Source organism: Mirounga angustirostris, unplaced genomic scaffold (genome assembly GCF_029215605.1).
Source record: "Mirounga angustirostris isolate CCGP_5_RB_7025 unplaced genomic scaffold, mMirAng1.0.hap1 SCAF_4, whole genome shotgun sequence".
NCBI classification, from domain to species: Eukaryota; Metazoa; Chordata; class Mammalia; order Carnivora; family Phocidae; genus Mirounga; species Mirounga angustirostris.
The window spans coordinates 132,509,179-132,535,128 of NW_026991712.1; the positions used below are offsets into that span (position 1 = coordinate 132,509,179).

General features: G+C 37.9%; 1 protein-coding gene and 1 long non-coding RNA gene across 7 annotated transcripts in view; one reads left to right on the forward strand and one right to left on the reverse strand.

Moving 5' to 3' along the window:
- LOC129046456 (uncharacterized) overlaps positions 1–6,706 on the reverse strand; it is an 81,615-nt gene extending 74,909 nt beyond the window's left edge. For all 5 annotated transcript variants that reach the window (XR_010410902.1, XR_010410904.1, XR_010410901.1 and 2 more), the window contains exon 1: positions 6,209–6,706. This is a non-coding gene — a long non-coding RNA (uncharacterized LOC129046456). The remainder of the gene's footprint in view (positions 1–6,208) is intronic.
- Positions 1–25,950, forward strand: part of PTGER3 (prostaglandin E receptor 3) — a 193,257-nt gene that overhangs the window by 157,640 nt on the left and 9,667 nt on the right. The gene's annotated exons all lie outside the window — the stretch shown is intronic.

Below are 25,950 nucleotides of genomic sequence, written 5' to 3' on the forward strand. Positions count from 1 at the left end.
CCAGCCACGTTAAACACATGTCAGCAGGTGATAGCCGCCGTTTACCAAACCTCACTCCGCGCCAGGCACTTTGCTGAGTACTCTGAATACACGATTTTGTTTAAACGTCACACCATACCTGAGGTAGGGTTATTATCGGCGTGTTACAGACAAGAAAGCACAGGTCTAGAGAGGTTCCCGAAGGCCTCAGAGCAACAGCTAATAAGGCACTGAAATGCAGGTCTGTCAGCCTCCAGTCCTTTTTCCCCTGAAACTCCACGTTTTGCTACCTCACCTCTGGGTACTTCACACCAGAGGTCATCTCATAGATGTTCTGTAATACTTATTCATTTCTGGCCTAGAGGAAGTCCTTTCGAAACTGATTCAGACTTATTTTGGATTTGCTCTTCCCAGTGGAGGGAGATTTCAGAGCAAAGATTGTGTTGATTTGTTGCATTTCTACTTTTAAGGGCAACCTCAAGTGTCTTTTTCTAGGACTCATGGCACATGTCTCTCTTACTCGGTTCTCCAAATTATATAAAGTATTTGCTAAGCATTGTTAGGACCTTTTGGGATCTCCGCTGATGATCTTACACTGGCATAATTTTGTAATCTTCCCTTCCTTAGGCTATGAGTAAGGTTGCAAAAAAGACCATGCTATTTTTATGATTGTTGTTGTTAGAGAAAAAGAATTCTGTGCAAGTCCACGAGCTGTTAAGCAAACAGCATGGCTCAAGAACACAATTCCGGCCCTGGGGGGCCAGGCACAGTGGATGTATAAGGCATGGACTCCGTTTCCACACCCTCAAGCAGTTGCAGACATCACCCTATGTTCCCATATTTTAAAGCTGGAGGGGCTTTTTTGCTTGCTTGTTTCCTTCTTAAGCTCTAAGTCTGAGGGTGACATCTCCAGTCGTGGGTGATTGTGTTTATAGCAGACGGGAATACAGGAAATGCATTCTAAAGTCAAATAGAAATCATTTTTGGATTATTGTTTCTTCATTCTTGGTTAAACAATCACCAGTCGGGTGCCTGTGTGATGAACAATAGTCCCCGCCTGCTAGCAGCTCCTGGCCTAGGATCAGAAAGAGACAAAGGAGTGGGGTAAGTTTTCGTGAGAGTGGATCTGTTGGTTGCACATGAAATCCAAACAAGAGCCACTTAGTCTTATCCGGTAGGGACTGTGTCAGGGAAGCCCAGCCTGTGGAAGCTAAAGGTGAGTTTTCTAAGATGAGAAGTCACTGTGGCAAAGATGCAGGTTCCTGAGAAGATAGCATGCAAATAAATATGAAGAAAGTAAGAGGGCTCATGGTGTTTAAGGTAGGAAAGAAAGAAAACAAAACTCCTGTGGATGTATGTAGGGCACAAGATGGAGTCACTCACGTCAAGCAGCGATGTAAGCAACCAATGGCATCGTCTCTAAGACTGGATATCCTGAGGCCAGCACAGGTTGGCGACACCCAAACTGATAACCAGCAGAGCCAGGGGAGGCCCGCAAATGCCCCAGATTGATTCAACTCTTTCAAAAAGGGAGGATTTTTGCAGCAAACTGTCAGATTCTGCAGACGCTGACCCTTTCACATTTGATGGCATCAAAAAAGGCAATGGCTGCCAAAGGCTCTGCCCAGCGAATCCCTGAACATAACAGAGATCCTCCACTGCTTGAACACAGTAACTGACTTTGAATTTGGTTTGTTAACTCCTTACCCCTCGCTGTATCTTCTATGTTGTGCGACTTTGTCTTGTGCTTTCCTTGTGTGACGTGTATGAAGCCAAGTGAAACACATAATGAAATTGAATTTGGAATCCTGAAGAACCTGCTTTACAATTACACGAAACTTGTTTTATGACTGAATAAAGCTCACACACACACACACACACATCAGTCCGTGAGCACGCAGCTGAGATGAGGCCTGGGTCTGGTCCCCGTCAACTCTTGGCACATGCTCCTTATTATGTTCAATCTACCACTTACTGGCTTTCTGATTTTAAGAATATCACTTAAAAAGCTTCAGGGTTCTTATTGGTAAACTAATGATAAGAATATACTATAGTATTTCTATTTTTAATTTTTTGAGGAACCTTCATAATATTTTCCACAGAGGCTGCATAAGTTTTCATTCCCACCAACTGTGCAGGAGGGTTCCTTTTTCTCCACATCCTCGCCAACAATTGTTTCTTGTGTTTTTGATTTAGCCATTCTGACAGGTATGAGGTAATAGCTCATTGTGTTTTGATTTACATTTCCCTGATGGTGAGTGACGCTGAGCATCTTTTCATGTGTCTGATGGCCATGTGTATGTCTTCTTTGGAAAAAAAAAATCATCCTCTTCCCATTTTTTAATCCATAGCTTGTTTTTTGGTGTTGAGTTGGTTTATATATTTTGGATATTAACCCCTTACCTGATATATCATTTACAAATATCTTCTCCCATTCAGTAGGTTCTCTTTTTGTTTGGTTGGTGGTTTCCTTTGCTATGCAAAAGCTTTTTACTTTGATGTAGTGCCAACAGTTAATTTTTGCTTTTGTTTCCCTTGCCTCAGGAGACGCATCTAGAAAAATGTTGCTATGGCTGTCAGAGAAATTACTGCCTGTGTTCTCTTCTAGGATTTTTATGGTTTCAGGTCTCATGTTTAGGTCTTAATCCATCTTGAGTTTATTTTTGTGTATGGTGTTAAAAGTGGTCCAGTTTCATTCTTTTTACATGTAGATGTTGGTTTCCCAACACCATTTGTTGAAAAGACAGTCTTTCCCCCATTGTATATTCTTGTCTCCTTTGTCAAAGATTAATTGACCATATATCTATTTCTGGGGTCTGTATCCTGTTCCATTGATCTACGTGTCTATTTTTGTGCCAGTACCATACTGTTTTGATTATTACTACAGCTTTGTAGTATATCTTGAAATCTTGACTGTGATACATTCAGCTTTGTTCTTTCTCAGGATTACTTTGGCTATTTGGGGTCTTCTGCAGTTCCATACAAACTTTTGTATTATTTGTTCTAGTTTTGTGGAAAATGCTGTTGGTATTTTGATAAGGATTGCATTGAATCTGTAGATTGCTTTGGGTCATTTGGACATTTTGATAATACTAATTCTTCTAATCCATCAGCATGGAATCTTTCCATTTGTTTGTGCCCTCTTTATTTCTTTAATTAGTGTTTTATGGTTTGCAGAGTACAGGTCTTTCACCTCTCTGTTAAAGTTTATTCCTGAGTAGTTTATTCTTTTTGGTGCAATTATAAATGGTGTTGTTTTTAAATTTCTCTTTTTGTGACTTTGTTGTTAGTGTATAGAAATGCTACTGATTCCTAGGTATTAATTTTGTATCCTGCTACTTTACTGAATTCATTTATTACTTCTAGTAGTTTTTTGGTGGAGTTGTTAAGATTTTCTATGCAGAGTATCATGTCATCTACCAACAGTGACAGTTTTACTTCTTCTTTACAGTATTTCTTTGCCTCTTCTTTGTCTCTTATTTCTTTTTCTTGTCTGATTGCTGTGGTTAGGACTTCTAGTAACATGCTGAATAAAAGTCAAATGCCAGTTTTTATTATCATTGTTGCTATTGCCTGTTGAATGCTGAGTACAAGGTTTATCTTTCCTTCAACTTTGTGTCCCTCAAAGTCCTTGTCTAGTGGTCTGTATATAATAGTTTATCAAGAAATAGTTGTTGAATTGAGGTGAATTGAAATGGTAGACCATTAAAGCACCAAATGAAGTTTCTGAAAGAGTGAAGAATTCATGCATGCTTAGTGTACAACTTCAGGTAGTCACACAGTAAAGGTCAAGAGTGACATTTGGGGATGAAGGACATGAAAAGAGCTACAGTATTAGGTAAAATAGAAGGTAACTCCTAACAGTAAAGAAAGCAAACTAACCCAAGAGAAGGAGCCTAAGAAGGAGGCTTCACAGATACCTGGGGCTTTCAAGAGGAAGTTAGTAATCTGACATTTTTTTCTTCTCGGCTCAAGGTTTTATCAAGATATCACATCAGGAATCATCTAATATATTATCAATGCAAGAAAAAAACTATAGGGCATAAACTTTATACAAATAATTATATACTCACCTAGAATAGGAACCTGATCTGAACACTTAATTTGACATATTATTGGGCTTGTATTGTGATTCTTGTTTTATTTTATTATTTTAGTAATTTAATTTTTTCTGAAAGCAAGCCTTGTTAATCTTTATATATAAATTAAAAAATTAAAATAATTGCCTTTGCACCTTCAAACTAAACTTGTCCAACAGAGAAATAAAATAATTACATTTATTATTAACAAAACATAAATAAAATATAAACCAACAAGATGGAGCAGAACAACCTTAAGTGGAAATTCTCCTGATGCACTGGATTTAGATTTTGGGGGGTTAATTTGCATGTTGCAAAGGGGTGATTTAGCATAGATGTAGATACAGTAGTAGATCAGCCGCATGTAAATCTAAGTGAAGGTGGTATAAAAAAAGGGGGGAAACTTCCTCAAACACCAGACAAATTCAGGAGCTCTCAAGCATTTTGTTTTCCTAAGACACCTCCCACACTCTTGCAGTGTACTATGGCTCACTCTGTCTCAGATGGCTGCAAATGACATGCATGATGTTCACGACACGAAGGTGCCGGGCAGATGGGGGAAGGATCTCTAAGGAAGAAGGGCCTTTTCCTCATTTGCACAAATGCATGGGTAAACAACAGCACCGCCCTATCCCATGTCCCTCCATCACAAGGGAAAAAAAATCCCAAATACACAAATCAAGGCCTACTTTTTTACTACAGAAGAGTACATGCCCCTTTCCCAGCATCTCCAGTGATGTTAAAAGCCTGGGAGGCCGACTGGAAAATGAGGGTCAACATATATTTTGCCACTCCTGAGCTTCCCTACCTGTATCTGTGGTTCTCTCTGGGCCTTTGGTATTGATTCTTTGCATGGTGGCTTTTCAGAAGCTTTGATTCTGCCTGAGAGCATAAAAAGCTATCTCTCTGGTGCCCTTCATCCCTCTTAGGCGTCTCCTGCAACACAACGGTGCTGCTGCTTTTCCTGCTCAGTCAGTGGGCTGGTTGGGGCTGTTCTCTATTCAGCTTGGAAAAAGGCCAGGGTGCTGCTTGCCAGCATACATGGTACAGTTCTGCTGCTTTTCAAAGGGTCAACAGCCACAGCTTTGCATGCTTTGATTACTACCAAAACGAAAGAGACAGTGTTGTTGCTTCATTGCTTTCCAGCCAGGATTAAACCCATATGAAGCTGCCTTTTCCCACCCTTATTTTGAGTTACTCAGTAGAAGAAAGAAAATATTTCTCTGCTCTTGTTTACATGCTGGTCTATAGTCTGTATTTGAATATGAGCTTTGGCATATTATGAAACCTAGCATAGCCACCCAGATAGAAAATAATAGCTGACATAAATCAGGCAGCTCACATTCATATTCTCTAATGCACCAGAGAGGATAACAAAACTTTGGAAATTTAAAAACAGAGAGAGATTACTTAGGGACTTCATTGGAAAATAAGTATCAAGAGCAATAAACAAAATCCATCATATAAAGAACCTAGAATTGAACTGAAAAGAAACCATCTTCCATTATTTCCCTGGCCATAAGAAATACCAGGACGTATGGATTCAGAAACCTGAGACTCACCTCTCCCCTGCCTACCCCACCATACACACATACAAAAATAATAATAAAATAAAAATAAAAGGATGCTGCTTAACAGGGACCAGGGACAACATATACACATTTGCATTAAAAAAGAAGTATAATAATTATGATTAACAATATGCAGAATGATCACCAAAAGAGATTGGAGAGCAAATCCAACCATAATGTGAAACTTCAGCTTTTAAAAGTCTATACCGGGGTGCCTGGGTGGCTCAGTCTTTAAAAGTCTGCCTTCAGCTCAGGTCATGATCCCGGGGTCCTGGGATCGAGCCCCACATTGGGCTCCCTGCTCAGCACGGAGCCCGCTTCTCCCCCTCCCTCTACCTGCCGCTCCCCCTACTTGTCCTCACACTCTCTCTCTGTCAAATAAATAAAATCTTAAAAAAAAAGTCTATACCAAGTCAGGTGTGAAAAATACCAAGAAGGAATCTATTTACTAAATTCTCCACTTGGTCCCTTTTAGATTGCAGTGTTCTGTAGAAATCTAATGGAGATGAAAAAAATCTGAGTGCCATTAGAATGTATATAAATGCCCTTTCCACAGTTCAGACTGTCTCAAGCTCTTACCATTAGCATTTAGAGGGGCTCTTAACACCATGCTGCAAGCCTTCTCTCCATGTCCACAGGGGAAATTGTGAGCTTCTTTTCAAGACTTCCTGATCCTTCCTGGTCTGTCCCAAACCATCTTCCTAGTTTCACCTTCAGGAAAGTGAAGTCTTTCTCACATCCTCTATGCTCCAGCTTTCCCCAGTGTCAACTTATTCTTCCTCTTCTTCCTCAGGAGTAAGAAGTATTTAAGAACTTGGAGTCTGGAATTAGGCAAGACTGGATCCAAAGGCCGGCTCTGCCAAACACCCAGAGTGTGACATTGACAAGTCATTTCATTCATTCATGAATGCACAAAAGCAACAATATTTACTGAGCTTCTAGTGCTAGCCTTTGTGCTGCACACTGGGGATAAAGAACTGTATAAAGTTCAAGGCCTTTATTCTCATTGAGGAAGACAGAAAATATCCAGTAAAAGTCATGATGAAAGCAGGGTAAGGATTCAGAGTGATGTGGGACTGGAAAGGAGAGTGGGTAATGTTTTCCACAGGCTAGTCAGGAAGGCTTTTCTGAGAAGATGACATTTGATCAGAGACCTGAATGGAGGAGGGAGTGAGGTGTGCCAGTATCTGGGAGACAGTGTTCCAGGCAGGAGGATCAGCAAGGAGCATTCTTGGCACATTTGAGGAGCAGCAAAGAGAGGGAAAGGGGGCTGTAGAGCGATGGAGTCAGGAGAGAGTGGTAGGAAATGATGTCATAGGAGTTGAAGATCTTGTAGGATCTTAAAAATCATGTAGGATCTTGAAAGCCATGGTAAGAACCTTGGGTTTTAAAGCAAGTGAGATGGGAAGCTACTGGAAAGTTTGTTCAGAGCACTGACATTATCTGATTGGTGTTTTTAAAACATCACAAAGAGACCAGGTATAAGGCAATGGCAGCAGCTGAGAGAGCAGCTTCAGCGAAAGTCTGAGAGAGATGAGAATAGCTTTGATTGGAGCAGTGGTGGAGGAGAAGACAAGATGTGACAGGATGACTTTAGCGTCCTCTTCAGGAATTACTCCCCACTGCCATCATATCCCTGATCGAATGAAGTTGTTGTGAGGATTATATGAGGTTCATTAGTGTAAAGAGCTTGGGGGCAGTTCTTGTTGTGCAGGAAATGGCTAACAAAAGGCAAGTGTTATTCAGGCTATCAGGCTCAGCAAAAATATCACCTCTTGAAATGGTCCCTCACCACAGACTTCCACCCATTCTCATCTCCAGCCCAATCCCTCTCTCCACTTGCTTTGCATTATATATTGTATACACCATTGTAATGGTGTTTATCATAGTGTGTGTCCTCATACTTTTCTTATGTTTTTGTTTTCTTGGCTACAATGTAAGCTTGATGAAGAGGGAGACTGTGCCTTATTCTTGGACACTCAGAGCCTAACACGGTGACTGACACATCAGCAATTCTAAATATATGTTTGTTGAATGAATAAATGAACTTCAACTCTACTTGCTCCATGAAGTTTTTTAACTTAACCTCATTTATACCTCCACTTATTATTTTTACCAGTGATATCACTTAACATGTATCACTTAACATAAATTATTTTGTTTGCAAAACTATGAATTTTTTTTGTATCCATACCTTGTTTCCAGCTAGGTCATAAAGTCTTATGGAATAGGAATTTTATCTCTTACGCTCGGTACGTCTCAGAGTATTCTGCATTATGGATCAGCTATCATTGTACTGTTAAGAGAAAAGCTTAATGAATAAATGCACAAGTGGACTTAAGGATTGCTTGATGAAGGCTTATTATACATTTTTGAGGGACTAAGTAAGTGATGATGTTAGAATATAATTACTATCTAGTTAGAGAAACGAGAGAAAGCCCAAGAAGCACAAGTCAGAGAAATTTTAGAATGCTCTCAGGATGGTGAGGGACAATAGGAATCTCAATATCATTTCAGCACTCATGACTGTTCATCAAAACCTAGCTTATCCTTGTTTACTAAAAGGAAGAGTAGAAGGAGTCTGACTCTAGAATCATAGATTTGGAATCTAGTGTTTTCCAGAAACTGACATTGGAATAGTTAGACAAAATGAGGAAAGATATACAGAATTTAATGGGATGTCATTGTACTGTCTAGAAGAGTTATGGCCCAAATACAGGAAGAATATAAGAAACACAGAGGACTCCCTCAAGTCACTATCTACGGGAACTTAGAAATTCGACAGAGTTTATTATCTCACAATTCCTATGGCGGACTCTGGGTGTGCGTTAGCAGGATCTTCTGCTCAGGGTTTCATCAGACTGAAACCAAGGTGTCACCCAGGGCTATGATCTCATTTGAGGCTTGAAAGTCCCTTTCCAAGGCCAGCAGGAAAGTGCTGTCACTACTTCTCATTTATTTTAAGGCTCACCTGAACCTGATTAAATCAGGCCCACCCAGGAAATTTTTTCCCCTTTGATGAACTCAAATTCATTACATATGGAAATTCATTACATCTGGGAAACTCCTTTTGCCATGTAACATAACAATTGCAGGGGTGATAATTCAGATTCACAAGTTCTACCCATGCTCAAGGGGAGATGGTTATACAGGTTGTGTACACCAAGGGGCAGAAATCTTTGGGGTCATCTTAGAAAGCTGTCTACCATAGAGAGAATTGACCTACATAAATAAGGCTCAATGTGTCCCAACAGCATTACAGATAAAGCAGATAAGGGTCCAGTCATGTTTTTAAGAAACCCCAGAAAACTGAGAAGGCAGCCCCTAAAATTACTTTAGGAAAGTAACAACAAAATTATTGGGGAGATATCGTGTCCTTATCTTTTAATGATAGCAAAATTTAGTGTTATGTATAAGAAAACCAAAATATAAAAGTTAGCCCTAAAATATCTGCATTTAGGAATCTGTGCTTATTTTTGAAGTTTAATTATTTTACTGGTCAAGAAAATTAGGCCTATTAGAAAAACAGCCTAACCTTGTAATTTCAAGTTAAAAATGAGTAATTGATTCATTGCTTTAGACTTATAATTTCAGATTGAAATTTCACTTGCAACATTTAAGAGAGCCTGCAGTTCACCATATCTATAAATTTAATTTATTAGATTTGTAAGAATTACTTAAGTTATTGGGAAGATTGTTAAGTCACACAATGTACTTAAAAAGGAAATAAAAATATATCACATTGATAAATGTGGCTAAATATTCAAATAATTTAATTAAGTTGTAAAGTATTCCTTCAAAATAATGATAAGACTTGCTAGATTTATGAGTTCTTAATTAAATTTGTAAACTAACATACAAGCTTAAGAAAAATAAGGATTTCAAATAAATTAAATATTAATTGTGCACCAAAAAAATCTTGTGTATCCCTTTTCTAGGCATAAAAATTGACTTCAATAACATAAAAATACTCATACTCATACATAACAAGTTTCAACTCTACTATGATTTTTGTCAGGTCATTTAACTTAGCCTCAGTTTCTCATCTGCCAAATTGGTGGTGGGAGGGGGTCATCATATTAACTTGCAGGGTTGCTCTAAAGAGTAAATGAGATATTTTGCAAAAAGTGCTTGGCACATGTTAGGCTCTCAATAATGAGAGCTTAAAGGGAAAAGAAAATATGATTTTTCTCCTAAACATAAGGGCAGAGGTTTTGCTTATAGTCTATCCATACCAGGTACACTTTAAAGTTCAATCCTCCATATACCCTCTTAGATAGCAATTAGTTTGTTACCTTTCCAGGCACCAGTGATGTTTGGAGGATTAATTTTAATTCCCAAGGCAGTACAGTAACTTGTGTGAAACCCCAGAGGAGGTTGATCACACCCTTTAAATCTTCCCCGGAAAGTGGCTGTAGGAAAGTCGTAGCAAACCAGTGTCCCATTTTAGTCTTTAAAATTGGAGGCACAGAGGACAAAAAGTAAGTATCAGGCTCCAAGGACTTTATGCAACCAGTGTTTCTGTGCCAGTATCTGGGGCCAAATTACTGGAATGGGATATAAACTCTAGGGGAAGGGGGAAGTTAGTATTCCCTCTAGGCTAATAGTCGCCTGGTGAAATGTCGCTGTATTTGTGTCAGAAAGAGCAGAGGAATGCAGTGCTGTCCGGGCAGACTGCAAACAGAAAATTCAGAAGAGAGCTGACACAATCACTCTACATGACTTAGACCATACTGTGGTTAATATAAATGAATTCACTTTTCCCGCATTCTCATATTTAGGGACTGAAAATGCTTTTTAAGGGGAAAAAGTGTAAAATTAATTATTCTGAGCATTTATAAAAAAATCTTCAAATGTGTCGAATTTCTTGAAAAAAGGCAATGATTTTTGATGTGTAGGGGAAAAATTTTTTCTCTACACTTCTAGGTTCTTTTGGCTGGTCTACTAATTAAATTGACATATGAAAAATTAACAAGAGGAAAACAAATTTAATTGCATACATATGAGAGTCCCATAACAATATGAGACCCCCAACCAGTCAGGCAACTAAGGCTTATATGTCATCCTGAACTAAGGAGAAGGGGGTAGGAGTCTGAGACCTCAAAGGGGAGAAAGACAATTCATGGGAAAATGGGAAGAGCAAATGTGTGGTAAACAAATGTTTGCCATGCAAAGCAGAGATAATGGGACACAGAAAGTTGGTCTTCAGGCCCTCCTGCACTTCCTTCCCCCCCAGTTTACCACCCTGCCCCATATTCCTTATAGTTATATCTGGTGATTGCTCTCTTCCTACACTAGGCCCTCTATCTAAATTCTTGTAGGTAGCTAAGAGGATGGTAAAAAGCTCTTCCTGAGTCTTTTGGGCCTTGACTGACTTGAGCCCAAAGAATCTACATGCCAAAGTAGCACATTTTGGGGAGGCTTATTCTGAACCCCTTCAGATGATAACTCTAGGAGGGGAGCAAAAACAAAGAAAGGTATGTGCATGTACGTATGATAGAGAGAGAGACAGAGAGATGGAGAGGAGGAGTGGAAGAACAGAGAGAGAATCTCAGAGAAAGAAAACAGAGAGGGGCAGATTCCAAGAGAAACTGAGAGAAGACCCAGACACAGAACAAACAAACATGAAGAAGTGATATTAAAATAGAGAGACCTCACACTGATATATATATATCAATTTATATTTATATATAAATATAAATATTTATATATAAATATATAATTTATATATATAAATTTATATATATTTATATAATTTATATATAAATTGTCAAGGCCCCAAGAAATAGCAGAGGACCAGGGAAGGAAAAAGAGAAAAAGGAAGATAATACAGGGAACATTCAATTTAGTCAATATTGAGTGCCCACGGGGAACATGGCAACCTCCAGGAACTTAAGTGGAAATAAATTCAATTCTCTCCTGTTCTGAAGGGTGGGGAGGTTCAAGTCTGTGGAGCTGCCTTGGGGCAGAGGAGGTGTAAGTACATGCAAATCCATACTGTGCTTTGCTTCCAGCTGGAAAGCACAATTCTGTGCCTTCTGGGCTGACTTTCCCTTCCCCCAACTCCATGGAGGAAAAGCAAATACTTAAGAAACAAAGATGAAGGCACTATATGTTCTTGGGCTATATATATATATTTAGTTGTGATATCAGGTCTAAACAAGTGTTACTTAGTATTAACACCATATTTCTTAGTTAAACATAAAAATCTAAAATCTAGATATTTAAAAAGAGAAATGTTAAAAATTCTTTTTAAAAGACTGAATCAGAGACCATTTTCATTAGACTTCCCTCCCCACCATGTCCTGACATATATGATAATGTGGGTATTTTTAAAACAAATCTCTCTTTATTTCAAAAATTTCAGCCTAGAAAGTATTTCTTAGGAATATTAGAATACACAGACACTTAGCTGATCAAAATGTCTCCAAAAGACCTACAGGAAGGGAAATGTCTGCCATATGACTCAGGGTATCCATAACAGAAAAATAAACCAGAGGCTTAAGAGAAACACTACTATTCCTGGCAATGGGTTCTATAAAACGGATTTTCAGAGAAAGACACAGTCATCAAAACTCATTATATCTCATTAGCCAATTCATATCAGTTCAGGCTAACCCATCTGATAAACCTTAAAAAAAAGGCATGTGCTAGAACAATTTATGGGAATATTAGCTTACCTTTATTTTTCCTGTACTTTCTTATCTCACAGATAGACCTTTGTTATTTCTTAGCCTCTGGGATTTTTGCAGAGTGGAAAACAAAAGATGTTTAAAGTGAAGGACTCTTTGTGGTGTGAAGTGAGAGCTTGTTGAAGAAACTATACTACTATTACCCTGAGGATGAGAGTAGAGAGGAATTTTGAGAAACTCAGGAAAAGGGTCAAAGTCTGGGACCACACATTGTTCAGTAGCAAAAACAGCCTTCCAGGGAGGTGGCACATGACGGGAATGTCTCCTTGATGTGCCATGAGAGTGGCACCCTGGGCACCGGAGTTCCAAACTTCTAAACTCCAAAGATCCCCTTTGAAGACTCAAATGTGAGATGGAACAGGAGGGTGGCCAGGTCAGAAGGATCAAATTATAGTCTAGAACAGTGAGAATCTCACTGGTACTCAGTAAGGAGACCAACGACTGCCTCTTAGATGATGTGGTACTACCTACAACTAACTCTAGGACCATAACACAGCTCCATGGTATGGTGAGTTCCAGTAGTGATTTAGATTGAATTTTCTACCACCCTGGCAAAACAAACTTAGAGAACAATTTTGGTTAATTCTATAAAAATAAATAAATGAAGAGTGCCTGGGTGGCTCAGCCCATTGAGCGTCAGACTCCTGGTTACCGCTCTGGTAGAGGACTCAGGGTCCTGGGATTGGCCCCAGATCAGGCTCTGCAGAGCCTCCTTGAGATTCATTTCCCCTCATTCTCCTTCCCCCTCTGCTCCTCCCACTCATGCACTTTCTCAGTCTCTCTCTAAAATAAATAAATAAGGACACCTGGGTGGCTCAGTTGATTAAGCGTCTGCCTTTGGCTCAGGTCATGATCTCAGGGTCCTGGGATGGAGCCCCACATCAGGCTTCCTGCTCAGCAGGGAGTCTGCTTCTCCCTCTCCTGCTCCCCCTGCTTGTGTGCTCTCTTGCTCTCTGTCAAATAAAAAATCAAATCTTTAAAAAATAATATAAATAAATAAATAAATGAGAGAATTTATATTTATCTGTATTTGTGGTCTGAATGTCATACCTGCCACCCAAACTTTGGCATCACAAAGACCTAGCGCTGAGTAACCCTTGGGCACTTTACTCAATTTTTCCTCTCTCAGTTTTTTCCAACCATGTAGATAAAAGTAGAACTTAATTCATAAATTACTATAAGTAGTGAGGATTACGTGCACATAGGTTCAGTGTCTGGAATGTATTAAGTATTCAATAATGGTTGCTATTTTTATCAATTTGAAAAATGAGTCTACTAGAAGTGAGACAAAACTTCCAGCCATTGCACAAATACAACCACTGCACAGAGGGAAACACCATCAGTCACATACACTGTTTACAAGATGAATATAAGTTATTAATAGTTCTTCAAGAGAAATACCACTATCCCTTGCAGGAAAAACAATATGAACACAGGGCCAAGAAAAACACCAACCACCCCCCTCAACTTTACCAACATGGGGCCATACCCATTCAGATCAGCATTTCCAATAAACCTCAAACCCTGAGGAAGAACAATAGAAGCAACTCAAAACACTTAACATGGCAGTTTTTAAAAAGTCAACTGCCACTCTTCTCCTCCTCATTTTTCACTCTCCCTTCCTCCAACACAACCACATCTGAGACTAAAGATATTTATAATTCTGAGTGACTAACTGCAACAAACTTTTGACAAGAAGGCTATTGAACTTGATAAAAGTATCTTAATATGACAGATATACTTCTCCACTGGAATTTGGGAGGGGAGAACATATTTAATTTTTGATAAACTAAAATAGCACCTTAAAAATTGAATGACTCCACACAGGGATTAAACAGTAAAACTAGTTTAAGGTCAGATAAGGCTCCAGCTACTAGGTAATCAAGTGTGCACTTACCTCAGAAATCTTAGCTTGACCTCAGGGTCTCCTCATTTTTGCCCTCCTCTATCTTGCCCAGATCATTGGAACTAATCACTAGTCTCAGTCTGTTACCTAATGGCCCCTGGTGGAAAAATCATGACTTCACAGTTCAACAAACATTTCTTGAACCTTTGTAGTACCGGGGAAGATCAGGACCAGGGGCAGACATACGATTGCAGAGGCAGGTTGGGCAAGTGCACAGGGTCTTGTACAATATGCTAAGAAGACTTGAATAAAGCTGTTCCTTAGACCCACCTGATGTGGTAAGCGGAACACATTGTATGTCAGCATGGAGGCAGAGAAGGTAATTAGAAATCCAATAAGGTATTCAGTGCAGAGAAGCTGAGGCAGAAGTAAGAGCAACCACCTTCTGTCCTGCTGCCCTGGTGAAATACAGAAGTCCAGGCTTGAGGTCTGGTACCTTCACAAACAGCCTTGCCCCAAGTCTCAGCCTGTGGGAACACCTCAAGCACTTCCAGTCTGATTGAGCTGCTAGTGCCCTCCAGTGGTAGTCCACGTAATGGCCACAAGATGTGAACCATCCAATTCCTCACCCATTTCCCAAGAACCCACCATGTGCTGGCTTCTGTGATAGCTGCTGGAGCCACAGATGTTCAAGACATTTGTTTTTCACTCAAGAAGCTCACAGTTTAGGATGTGAAACACAGAGATAAACGCATCAGAACCACAGCGTGTGGTCAGAGCAAAAAAAAAAAAAATTGCAATCAGAAATACATAAGACAAAGTTTGTGCAGAAGAAGGATGATTAACTTTTGCATCTGGGGGCTTTGATGGTGGCTTGATGTCTGGGCTGGCAGTGACAAAGGCCTCCTGGAAGATGTAATTGGGCTCTGAAAGAAGATTAGTAGGACTTTACTAGGCAATTAATAGGAGATGAGTTTTCCAGGACAAGAGATCAACATGAGTTATTTTGAGAACTGCAAGTAACCATACTCTAGGAACATCAAATGGGAATAGAATTAGACGTATTTTGTACTGGCCCTTTCTGAGGGAGTCTAAATGGTACCTAGTGTTTCCCAAAGTGTTCCATTCAACACACATTTATTAAGCATCTTCTATTGGAAATGTGATTATTATTCTAGTCCTCAAGATGCTTACAGTCAAACATTAAGACAGATGTTCAGGGCGCCTGGGTGGCTCAGTTGGTTAAGCGACTGCCTTCGGCTCAGGTCATGATCCTGGAGTCCCTGGATCGAGTCCCGCATCGGGCTCCCTGCTCGGCAGGGAGTCTGCTTCTCCCTCTGACCCTCCCCCCTCTCATGTGCTTGCTCTCTCTCATTCTCTCTCTCTCAAATAAACAAATAAAATCTTTAAAAAAAAAAGACAGATGTTCAGACAGAAATGTGAGGGGATAGTTTCTATAAAATGCAAGTTATACACAAGTAGCAGTTGGTAACAAAGGACAAGAAGCATTTACATTGATACTATTCAGCCATCAGAAAGGATGAATACCCAACTTTTACATCAACATGGATGGGACTGGAGGAGATTATGCTAAGTGAAATAAGTCAAGCAGAGAAAGTCAATTATCATATGGTTTCACTTATTTGTGGGATATAAGGAATAGCATGGAGGACATTAGGAGAAGGAAGGGAAAAATGAAGGGGGGAAATCAGAGGGAGAGACAAACCATGAGAGACTATGGACTCTGAGAAACAAACTGAGGGTTTTAGAGGGGAGGGGGGTGGGGGGATGGGTTAGCCTGGTGATGGGTTTTAAGAGGGCACGTACTGCATGGAGCACTGGGTGTTATACGAAAACAATGAGTCGTGGATCACTACATCAAAAACTAATGATCTATTGTATGGTGACTAACATAATAAAATTAAATTAAATTAAAAGAAGAAAAAAAAATAGCATTTACATTGAAAAGGGCAATCAAGGAAACCTTTCCAAAGTAGGGAACCTTTCCAAAGCAGTTGGTAACAAAGGACAAGAATCATTTACATGAAAAGGGCAATCAAGGAAACCTTTCCAAAGTAGTGAGCATGGAAAAACAAATGCAGGAATTTGCCAGATGGCAGTCATGGGGAGGTTGCTTCTGTGATGTGTGATGCATTGGCTGAATATCTTCCTGCCTCTCTGGTCACATTTACTTTACTTCCCTGGCTCCCCTTCTTCTTCCCACCCCTGCTATGATCACTCCCCCAAGGTTCTATGTTCAGCCCTCAAATCTTTGCTTTGTTCCTTCTCAGTGACTTTATTCACACTCATGGCTTCCGTGATGAACTTCAAACATTTTACTTAGTGGAGACCCCACACTACTGAGTATATCACTTTTTTTATTATGTTATGTTAATCACCACACATTACATCATTAGTTTTTGATGTAGTGTTCCATGATTCATTGTTTGCATATAACACTTTTTACACAGAAAGTCAGGCTATCCCTAATGACACATGCTGCAAATGGAATCCACCATCATTAATCTCTGAAATCCTCCTCTCCTTGGTTGGTTGTCCCATCCACCCTTTAGTTGTCTGATGTTATAAGTCAAGAAACTTGAAAAGACCTTACTTTCTCCTTTTCTCTCCCAACATCCAGTGCCTCTCCAAGTTCTGCAGCATACATAGATCCTTTTTTTTTTCTGTGTCCACTATTACTGCCTTAAATTAGTCCCATAATCTCTTGCCCAGCTGATTACAGTGGCTTCCTAATCTGTCTTTCTGCTTCTAGCTCACCCTCTCAGTCTATCAGCTTCTCAGTATTTCTAATAAGCGAGTCTGATCTTGTATTTATGCTACCCACCCCTCCTGCTTATAATGCTTCTGTGTTCCCTACAGCTTTCAGAATCAGGTCTCAGCTCCTTAGGATAGCAGACAAACCTCTCCCACTAACCTCTTTAGCCTCATTTGTTGTCCTCTGCTTCCAGGAATTTTCCAGAAATTCCAAACTTATTGTAGGTCTCCCTAAACATCATGTTATTTCATACTTTCTGATCTTGAAGAGGTGTCACCTAGAGTGCTCTCTCCATCATGTTTCCCACATGGCAAACTCCAATTTATCCCCCAAACTCAGTTCCATGTCCCTTTCCCCTATTGAGCCTTCTTTGACCCTCCCTTTCTGTTAGATAGTTACACTTTATTCTCTGGGCTACTTCTGGACCACGTGTATGCATATATTAGTATGTCACTTTGTGACAATCTGCTTACCTGTCTGTGTTCCTTGCTTCAGGCTGGAGAAGCAGTAAAGCAGGGTAATTAAGAAAATGGAACCGAATCCCTACTCTGCCACTTGGAGTGAATTTAGGCAGGTTATTTGTCTCTCTTTGTCTTAGTTTCCTTATCTATAAAATGGGGATGATAATAGTCCCTTCCCTGTGAAGTTATCAGGTTACTGTATATCAAGTGCTTTGAACAGGACCTGGCATATAGTAAGTGTTATATAAGAATTTGCTCTAACTTCTGACTATGAAGTTTTATCTTACTCATCCCCTCCATTTTCCCAGGGTCCAGCACAGTGACTGACATAGACAGTACGTGGGACAAATGCTTGTTGAAAGAAGGAATGAGAGTCTTTGGCTCTTTCCTTTTCCATGCTTCAATACCTAGTAAATCCCTGGGTCCTGCTGAGTTTTCCTTTACAATGAGCTCTGCACTTAATTTTCTTTCTGTGATCACTATCAACACTCCTTCACTTTTTCAACAAAAAAATTATTAATAATCAACAGTGTAAAAGGCACTGCTCTAATTGCTGAGATTATTGCTTTGAACAAGACAAATTCCCTCTGCTACAGACCTTACATTCTACCAGATGATACAGAAACTAAATAATCGCACATTAGTTATTTGATTGTTGTAAGTATGATCTATATCCTAATCTAGTGTTGAAGGTCAGGAAATTTAACTGATATATGAAAGACTAGAAGAAAATAACTTAAACATAAGGTGGTGGTAGCAGCTATGGTGGAGAGCATCCAGACAAAGGAAACATCCCGTAGAAAGCCCTGAGTCAGGAAGAAATTCGGCACATATAGATTTTAAGTTCCTTATGTCTGAATTATTGTTACAAATGCTACCTGATCTCTGTACAGGATGACCTTCCATAAAGCTCTAGGATTAAACTTTCCATCATGTTGATTCCCTGATCGGAAACCTTCCATGATTCTCCATTGCCTACTGAATGACATATTAATTCCTTACTATTTTTCATGACCCAATGCCATATGGGCTCCGGTAATGGTCCAGTTTTATCTCTCAGAAGTCATCTGCATTTATATTCAACAATAACTATCGTGAACCATTTGATATTCCCCACACATTCTTTATTTTTTCTTACTTTCCCACATTTACTCAGGTTGTTATTGTCACTAAAACGCTTTTCTTCTCTATTCCTATCCATGCTTGTTTTTCCATAAAACAATATTTACCTGTTCCATGTGTGACATGCTTTGGTATTTTCTATTCTAGTCTATTTTACTCTATTTTTATTCTATTTCAGTTTTTTAAACAAGCAAGTAGTAACCTACCAAAGTGATTTCACAGCTCACTAATGGATCTTTACCCACAGTTGCAAACTGCCCCAAATAGCCTTAAAGATTTTTCCAAGATATATAATTCTTGAATGAGGTCTGGCTTTTGTAGATTCTAAGTTTTCTTCCAGCAGTAGAATCCTCTAACTCAGTTACATCTTGATTATTGGGCACCTGTATTCTCTGAAGACAGAATGGTAAAATTCTGCATGAACACATGATGAATGGGGAAGCTAATCATATAGAGCTAAGGCACCTTGAAGATACTTGGCAATGCATTTTAATTTGTAGGACATGTCCCAATTTGCTTTTTCAATCCTGGCAATGTTCTGAACTGCAGTTGCTAATTGTAGTGAGTTGTTCCAAATCATATACTGAGCAAAGATGAACATAGGAGAAATTTTCTTCTAGTTGTAACTGAGAAAAACAAACAAACAAACCAAAACCACCATTAGCAAATAAATCCATGGCAATTAGCCCATATTACATACTAAATGTACCTTTGCAGATAGATTGCTTTATAACTGCCCATGGGGAATACTTGAATCTTTTGTAAAAACTATTCTCCAAAGGATCTGTTTTTCAAAATCATTTTTATATCTTGGGTTAACTTTCAGTGGAGTATTTTAGTTTTTTAGTATTTCTTCCATTTTAGGTTTTGCAATGTCAACACGTGGATCAACTTACCATCTTGTTAATGTTCTTCAAATCTTTATCTCCAGCCCAGATTGTATTTGTGTTTCATTTTTCTGTATATCCTACTGCCAATAATGATCCCCAGACTCCCCAAACTCATCAATCTAAAAATTAATTCATTATCATAGGCCTGAATCACCCTCTTTGACCCCCCATCTTACTTTGATTAGAGAATGGCACATCAACTCTCCACTTAGGCCAGAGAACAATGGCATTGGGCTTGACTCCTCCTTCTTCAGCTAACTTGCCACCAATTCCTCTTGACAGTACATCCTATATGTTTCTCAAATCTGTCTACTTCTCTCCAATCTTCCTGCCTCTACTGATGTTCAAGTCTCCCAAATGATCCTCCTGCCATCTTTCCTAACATATTTCACAAAGTGGACAAAATAACATGTCATTCTCCAGCTGGAAACCATTCAGTTAACTATTACTGCATTTAGGAGAGAGTCCAGTGGAAAGTACCTAAAATTGCTTGCAAAGCCTTCCTGAACTGTCCTCTACCAACCTTTTATGCCTTGTTTTCATACTCTTTTTTTCTCTTATTTCTTCCTTCCCTCCATCTCTCTGCCCATTCATATTCTACCCTCCAATCACTTAAAAAAAGGGTTCTTTATGCTTCATTATTATTATTTTTTTTTTGGTCTGGAACATTCGTTTTTACTAGAGAGCTATTACTCTTCCTTCAAGCCACATCTTGGATATCCCATAGGAAACATTCCTGAAGTTTTCTAAGTCCAGGCTTTGAGCTCTTCCTGTTCTCCCTTAGTGCCCTACATTATGCTATATTGAAATCACCTATTCACTTCCATCCAACATTGTGAGCCCAGAAATTATTCAACATCATAGCTCTATTGCCTAGAACACAATAGGTGTATGATTAGTATTTCTAGAATGAACAAATATATCTAATTTTCTCTTTGCCAACTAGTAAGGAGACTCCTATGGGAGGGCTCTGTAGTGTCCAGCTATGCTGATAACTTGGGAGATAAGTCTATGCAATCCTGAGATAAAGTATTGGAAAATTATTTTTACTGTAAATTTAAATCATTATCTTTAAACAGTTTATCAGTAATATAACTTACTTTAAAAAAAAAAGAAAAGAAATGTCCATCTGTTTTATGTGTCTTACTTTACAAACTCAGGAGTGGGTAAAAAGGAGAGGGTTATTTTTGACTCCATAAAATCCCAACATTTCAGGTAATCTCTTTTCTTAAACATCTAAGTTATACTTCTTCTAGATTCACAATACTCAGATCAGTGGGGCTTTCTCTAGTTTCATTCACTTATTCTTATTCATCTATTTCTCATTGATAAAATACCTACTAAGTGCCAGATACTGGAAATACTACATGGGTGAGATTTCATCCCTTCCCTCAAGATCCAATCTATTCAGGTCTGGGAGGAAGACATATAAGACATGTAAGGTATTATAATATAGATGTCCTCCAGGCTCACACAAATTTGAACCTAGGAAAAGAATTCCACTGGGGCATAAACAAATGTTAAGAAATGAGAAAGTTTTGCTTTCTGTATAAAAAAAAAAAAAAAGCTTTATGAGTGGTAACTATTCTGAGAAAAGAACAGACTGCAAACAGCAGATACCATACGGGGAAGATTTTTTTGCTCATGGAACTGGAAAGATTCTCATTGCATCAGTTCACATTAGTCAGTGCTATTTGAGTTTGTTACCCTCTTATTTTATTGAATTTCATAACTGAAATGTAAATAGTCTGACAAAGTCTAGACATTTCTTCAAAGGCATATAGGCAAAATTATAACCAATATGATGAGAGTTTGTGGTTAGTCACAGGTGGTCAACACTTACAGCTTGTGACAATTATTAAAATGTAAGTGTCAATGGAGACGCTGCTAATGCTGATACCAGAAGAGTGAAAATGTATTCTAAAGGATATTTTTTACTTAAGCAAAATTTGAAATTAGCAAGGCTTTTCTGAACAGAATGGTTTTCGATTTTTACAAGCTAAGAATTCTTCAAAATATATTTCTGAGGCTCTTGCATAAATTTTTGGAGTTTTGTTGAATTTCCTGCTATTCCCTTAACACACTTTGCTGTATGAGATCTTATACCTTTGCTGTTCTTTCTGATTGGCATAGCCTTCAGCCCCTTAGATGCCTGTTAAACTCAAATTTCATCTCTTCTGTGAGACACCACAACAGGATCAATAGAAATCTTTTAGGCTGAATTAATCCCTCCCCACTCTGAGTGCCCACAACATTTCATGATTTACCTTTCAAATTGCGCTTATTACATTATCCTTTTTGGTAAATGTTTCTCTGTTCCCTAACACTGAGAGCTACTCATTAATTCTGCATCCACAGGACCCAATAGTGTCTGATATACATTAAAGCTTCCATATAGACAGGTTTAATGGCTGAATCATTCTAATTTTTTCTCCACCTCTTCTGCATCACTATAGTATCAAGTTAATGTTATCCAGTTTGGGCTAACTTCATGATGTACATTATTAAAAAGTTTGAATCTCACAAATAAGATATAATTTTTTTATTTTGTCACAAGTTTATCTTAGAAAAAGCAAGGAGTTGTAGTTTTAAAACCCATCTGTATCACTAAGATTATGTGGTTTGGGACAATCAGTTTACCTGCCTTGCATATTACTAAATTATCTCTACAATCCCCATCTTCTTTCATTCTATAAACCAATATCCTTTTCTGAATTCATGCAAAATTAATGGTGTTGATCACACAATTGTGTATTCTATTAACAGTTTTTATTGACCTTCACTTTGACCTTGTTTCTCTGTTTTTCCTTAAAAACACATAATCAAATTGAAGTTCTTTATGGTTTAGTTTACTATGATGTCTTTAGAGGTCAGAGTCAGATGCAGGTTCAATCCTTGACTCTGTCACTTACAAAACTTTATAATATTGCAACTTGAACATGGCTAAGCCTCAGTTTCTTCCTGTGTGAAATGAGCATAATAATAGTAGTGCTTGTTTCATAGGTTATAGGTAATCTTCTGTATATCTTGACTCTCTGCAGTTGTAGTCTGTATAGGGATGCAGAAGTCTTAATAACACATACATGTTCACTGATGACTTAATCACTAGCTTCTATTTTCTCCCATTATGTACTGTTTTATCTGTTTCTTGCTGATTGCCAGATACTGAGAACATCTGATAAAATAATGGTAATATAATGCCAAGTAATTACAGCACCAAGTACAATTGCAAATCTTGCAACAGAGGCAAAGTTTCATGAAATAGATGAAAATAAAATCACAATTTCTAAACACATATGTAAAGTCACTGACAAATAAATTGAAGAAGAGAAAGCTAATAAAAATATAGCAGACTGGGCTTCGTAAAGATACAGAATGGAATATGGGAAGAGATAAATCCCTCTAATATTTATCACAAAAAGTGACCATATTTATGACCATGCTGCAGAAAGTCTTAAAAGGATGTTATTTTTTTAACATCATGACTCATTTTCCTTAATGCTCAAAGTTAATGTTTCTTCTTTGCTTTTTCTAAGAAGTAACTTATGGAGGCAATGAGCAAGAGGATGAAATTCAACATGAGAATAGGGAATCTCACACAGCAGGTGTCATAGGGCAGACCAGGAACAATGAGAGGCAGCCAAGAATTCCTGGTCTCAGCTCTACATCAGGTCAACTCTGGTGGTGCTGCTTATCAGCCATGTGAGAAAGCAAAGAAGATGTGGTATATATATATACAATGGAATATTACCCACCCATCAAAACAATGAAATCTTGCCATTTGCAATGACATGGATAGAACTAGAGTGTATTATGTTACAGGAAATAAGTAAGAGAAAGACAAATACCATATGATTTCACTCATACATGGAATTTAAGAAACAAAACAAATGAACGTAGGGGAAGGGAAGGAAAAATAAAGAGATGAAAATTGAGAGGGAGGCAAACCATAAGAGATACCGAACTTTAGGAAACAAACAGGGTTGCTGGAGGGGAAGTGGGTAGGAGGGATGCAGTAATTGTGTGAAGGGCATTAAGGAGGGCACTTATTGTGATGAGCACTGGGTGTTATATGCAACTGATGAATCACTTAATTCCACCTCTGAAACTAATTAAAAATTTTAAGAAAAGCAAAAAAAAAAAAAAAAAGCAATGGAGAATGATACAAAGACTGCTTCTCTGACTGTGTATGTTTGATATCTAGTAATTTCTTAAAATTTCAATCTAAGCAACTCTATTCAAATACAAAAAACAAATAAACTAGTAATTTCAAAACTCCAATAGAACTTTAGTAAACACTAATTTCATTTATTTCTATAGCACTTTACAACAAATATAGGTAATTTCATTACTTTTTTCTTCATTCTATTAATAACTCTGTGAAATAGCTAAAACAGGTATTATTTCTTTTCTACTGTTGAAAAAGCAAAAGTTGAACAGGTCCACTCACATAGTCAAAGATAGGACACAGGCTCCCTGACTCCAGGATATAATAGTAAGGTGTTTTATTCTGTCCCTTCTCTTTCCCCAGTAATATTAAATTCTTTACCTTTTAGTTCTAATTCTCATTACAATCTTTTCAAGATAGATTTTGTTGTCTTCAATTTATAGGTAAGAAATCTGAGATTCAAAAAGATTAAATAAACTTGCTCAAAGTTACTGGTAAACATATCTTCCTACCTCCATCCCTTTCTCTGTCTCACCCCTTTCTTTGCTGAAGTTCAGAGTTGAATGTATTTGTTAATAATAGAAGAACTATACACACAGAGAAGAACCTTTAGAGTTTAACAGAAATTTGGAAAGTGTGTTTGAGAAAAAAGCGATTATTTTAAACCTTCCAGTTTACATCTCAGTTATAATTACTGGTACATTTGAGACATAAAATTTAAAAGTGATACATATATTTCCCCTTTGTTCCCCTTCTCTATATACTTTTCCTTTCTATATACTTTTCTATATACATATAGAGCAATGAAATGACCAAAAACCATGTTGCACCAAAAAAAAAAAAAAGAATCTGCAATTTGTATAAATCTCTAAACTCAATAGTTCAGGTCACTGCCTCCACCAACCCCACTTTACCAATTGAGATGTGAACTATAAAGAGATTCAATGAACTTTCTTAGGTCATAGAATGCAAACTCTTCTGAGAAAATATACCAGCTGTCCTTGCACCATTCATGTTTTTGAAAGCTATCTTTAATCCAAGCATATGGTAGTACAAATATAAAATTTTGTTTAATGAAGCAATCAAGAGAATACATAAACAGAAATTATTGTCCATAAACTCTAGATTGAATTTATGTGTTGTGAGTGACCATATACTTCTACTTATAACAGCTCCAGTCATGGATTATTAGTGAAGGGTTTTTCATATAGGTGATATAAATGACATAAATGAAACAAGGCTATGAATATGTACATATTTTAGGTTATATTAAAGTTGAAGCAAAACAAAAATATTCTATTAACTGAAGCCTAAAAATAAATAACCTATATGGAAATTTTGGAATGGACTCTGTTGGCTTCATAAAGTGATTTTGACATCTTTTTTCTTTTTAAATTGGAAAAATTAATACTGTCCACTATTAAGCAAGATAGAAGAAAACCTAGTTATATTTCACACTACATTCTTAGAGGGATCTTTATAACTTACTATAATTATTTTAGAATACAAAATTCTAAAAGGACTCTATAATTTCTCAGTCAAGTTTCAGGACCAAAAGTCTCTCATTAGAAGGTGATGCATTTGTTCATTAAAATTGTAAAGCTGAATGGCATCTTTCTAGGAAGTGCTGAATTGCCATCTAAAATAAATAATAACAACCATAAGACAAGTTTTGTGTTCTTTTATTTCACACGTTCATATTAAGATTAGCAAATGTAGAAAGCAATTTATAAATGCATGCACTAATCTGTAAGTGACCTCAAGAGAGAAAGCTGTTCCCAGGGAAAAGTAGCCATTAGGATTATTCAAAAGCAAATGAATTCTCAATATATTTTCATATTTTGACAATAAACCTCTATTGTCTCAGTCACTATGTTGTCACAGAGATATGACACATCATAAGAAAATGTCCCATGTTATCCCTCAACCCTGCATGAATCTCAAATCCACTAATTCTATCTCCTTTTCATTGTCCATCTCCCATGTCCTTACTCCTCTCCTTGATTCACTAAAATTCTCTGGGGGGTTGCCTGGCTGGCTCAGTTGGTACAGCATGTGACTCTTGATCTTGGGGTTGTGAGTTTGAACCCCACGTTAGGTGTAGAGATGACTTAAAAATAAAATCTTAAAAAAATAAATAAATAAAACTCTCTGACCAATCATTATAATCACCTCCTTGCATATGTTCTTGACTTTTCCCTGGGTGGTTTTGTTCCATGCTTAGCAGAAGTAGAGGGGTTGCAGGTTACACAGGTGTAAACATTTGCCAAAAATTATCAAATTAAGAGTTATGCATTTCATTGCATGTAATTTTACCAAAAACTTTAAACAAATACTGAACTTCAGTTAATAAGTTGGCTTTTTGC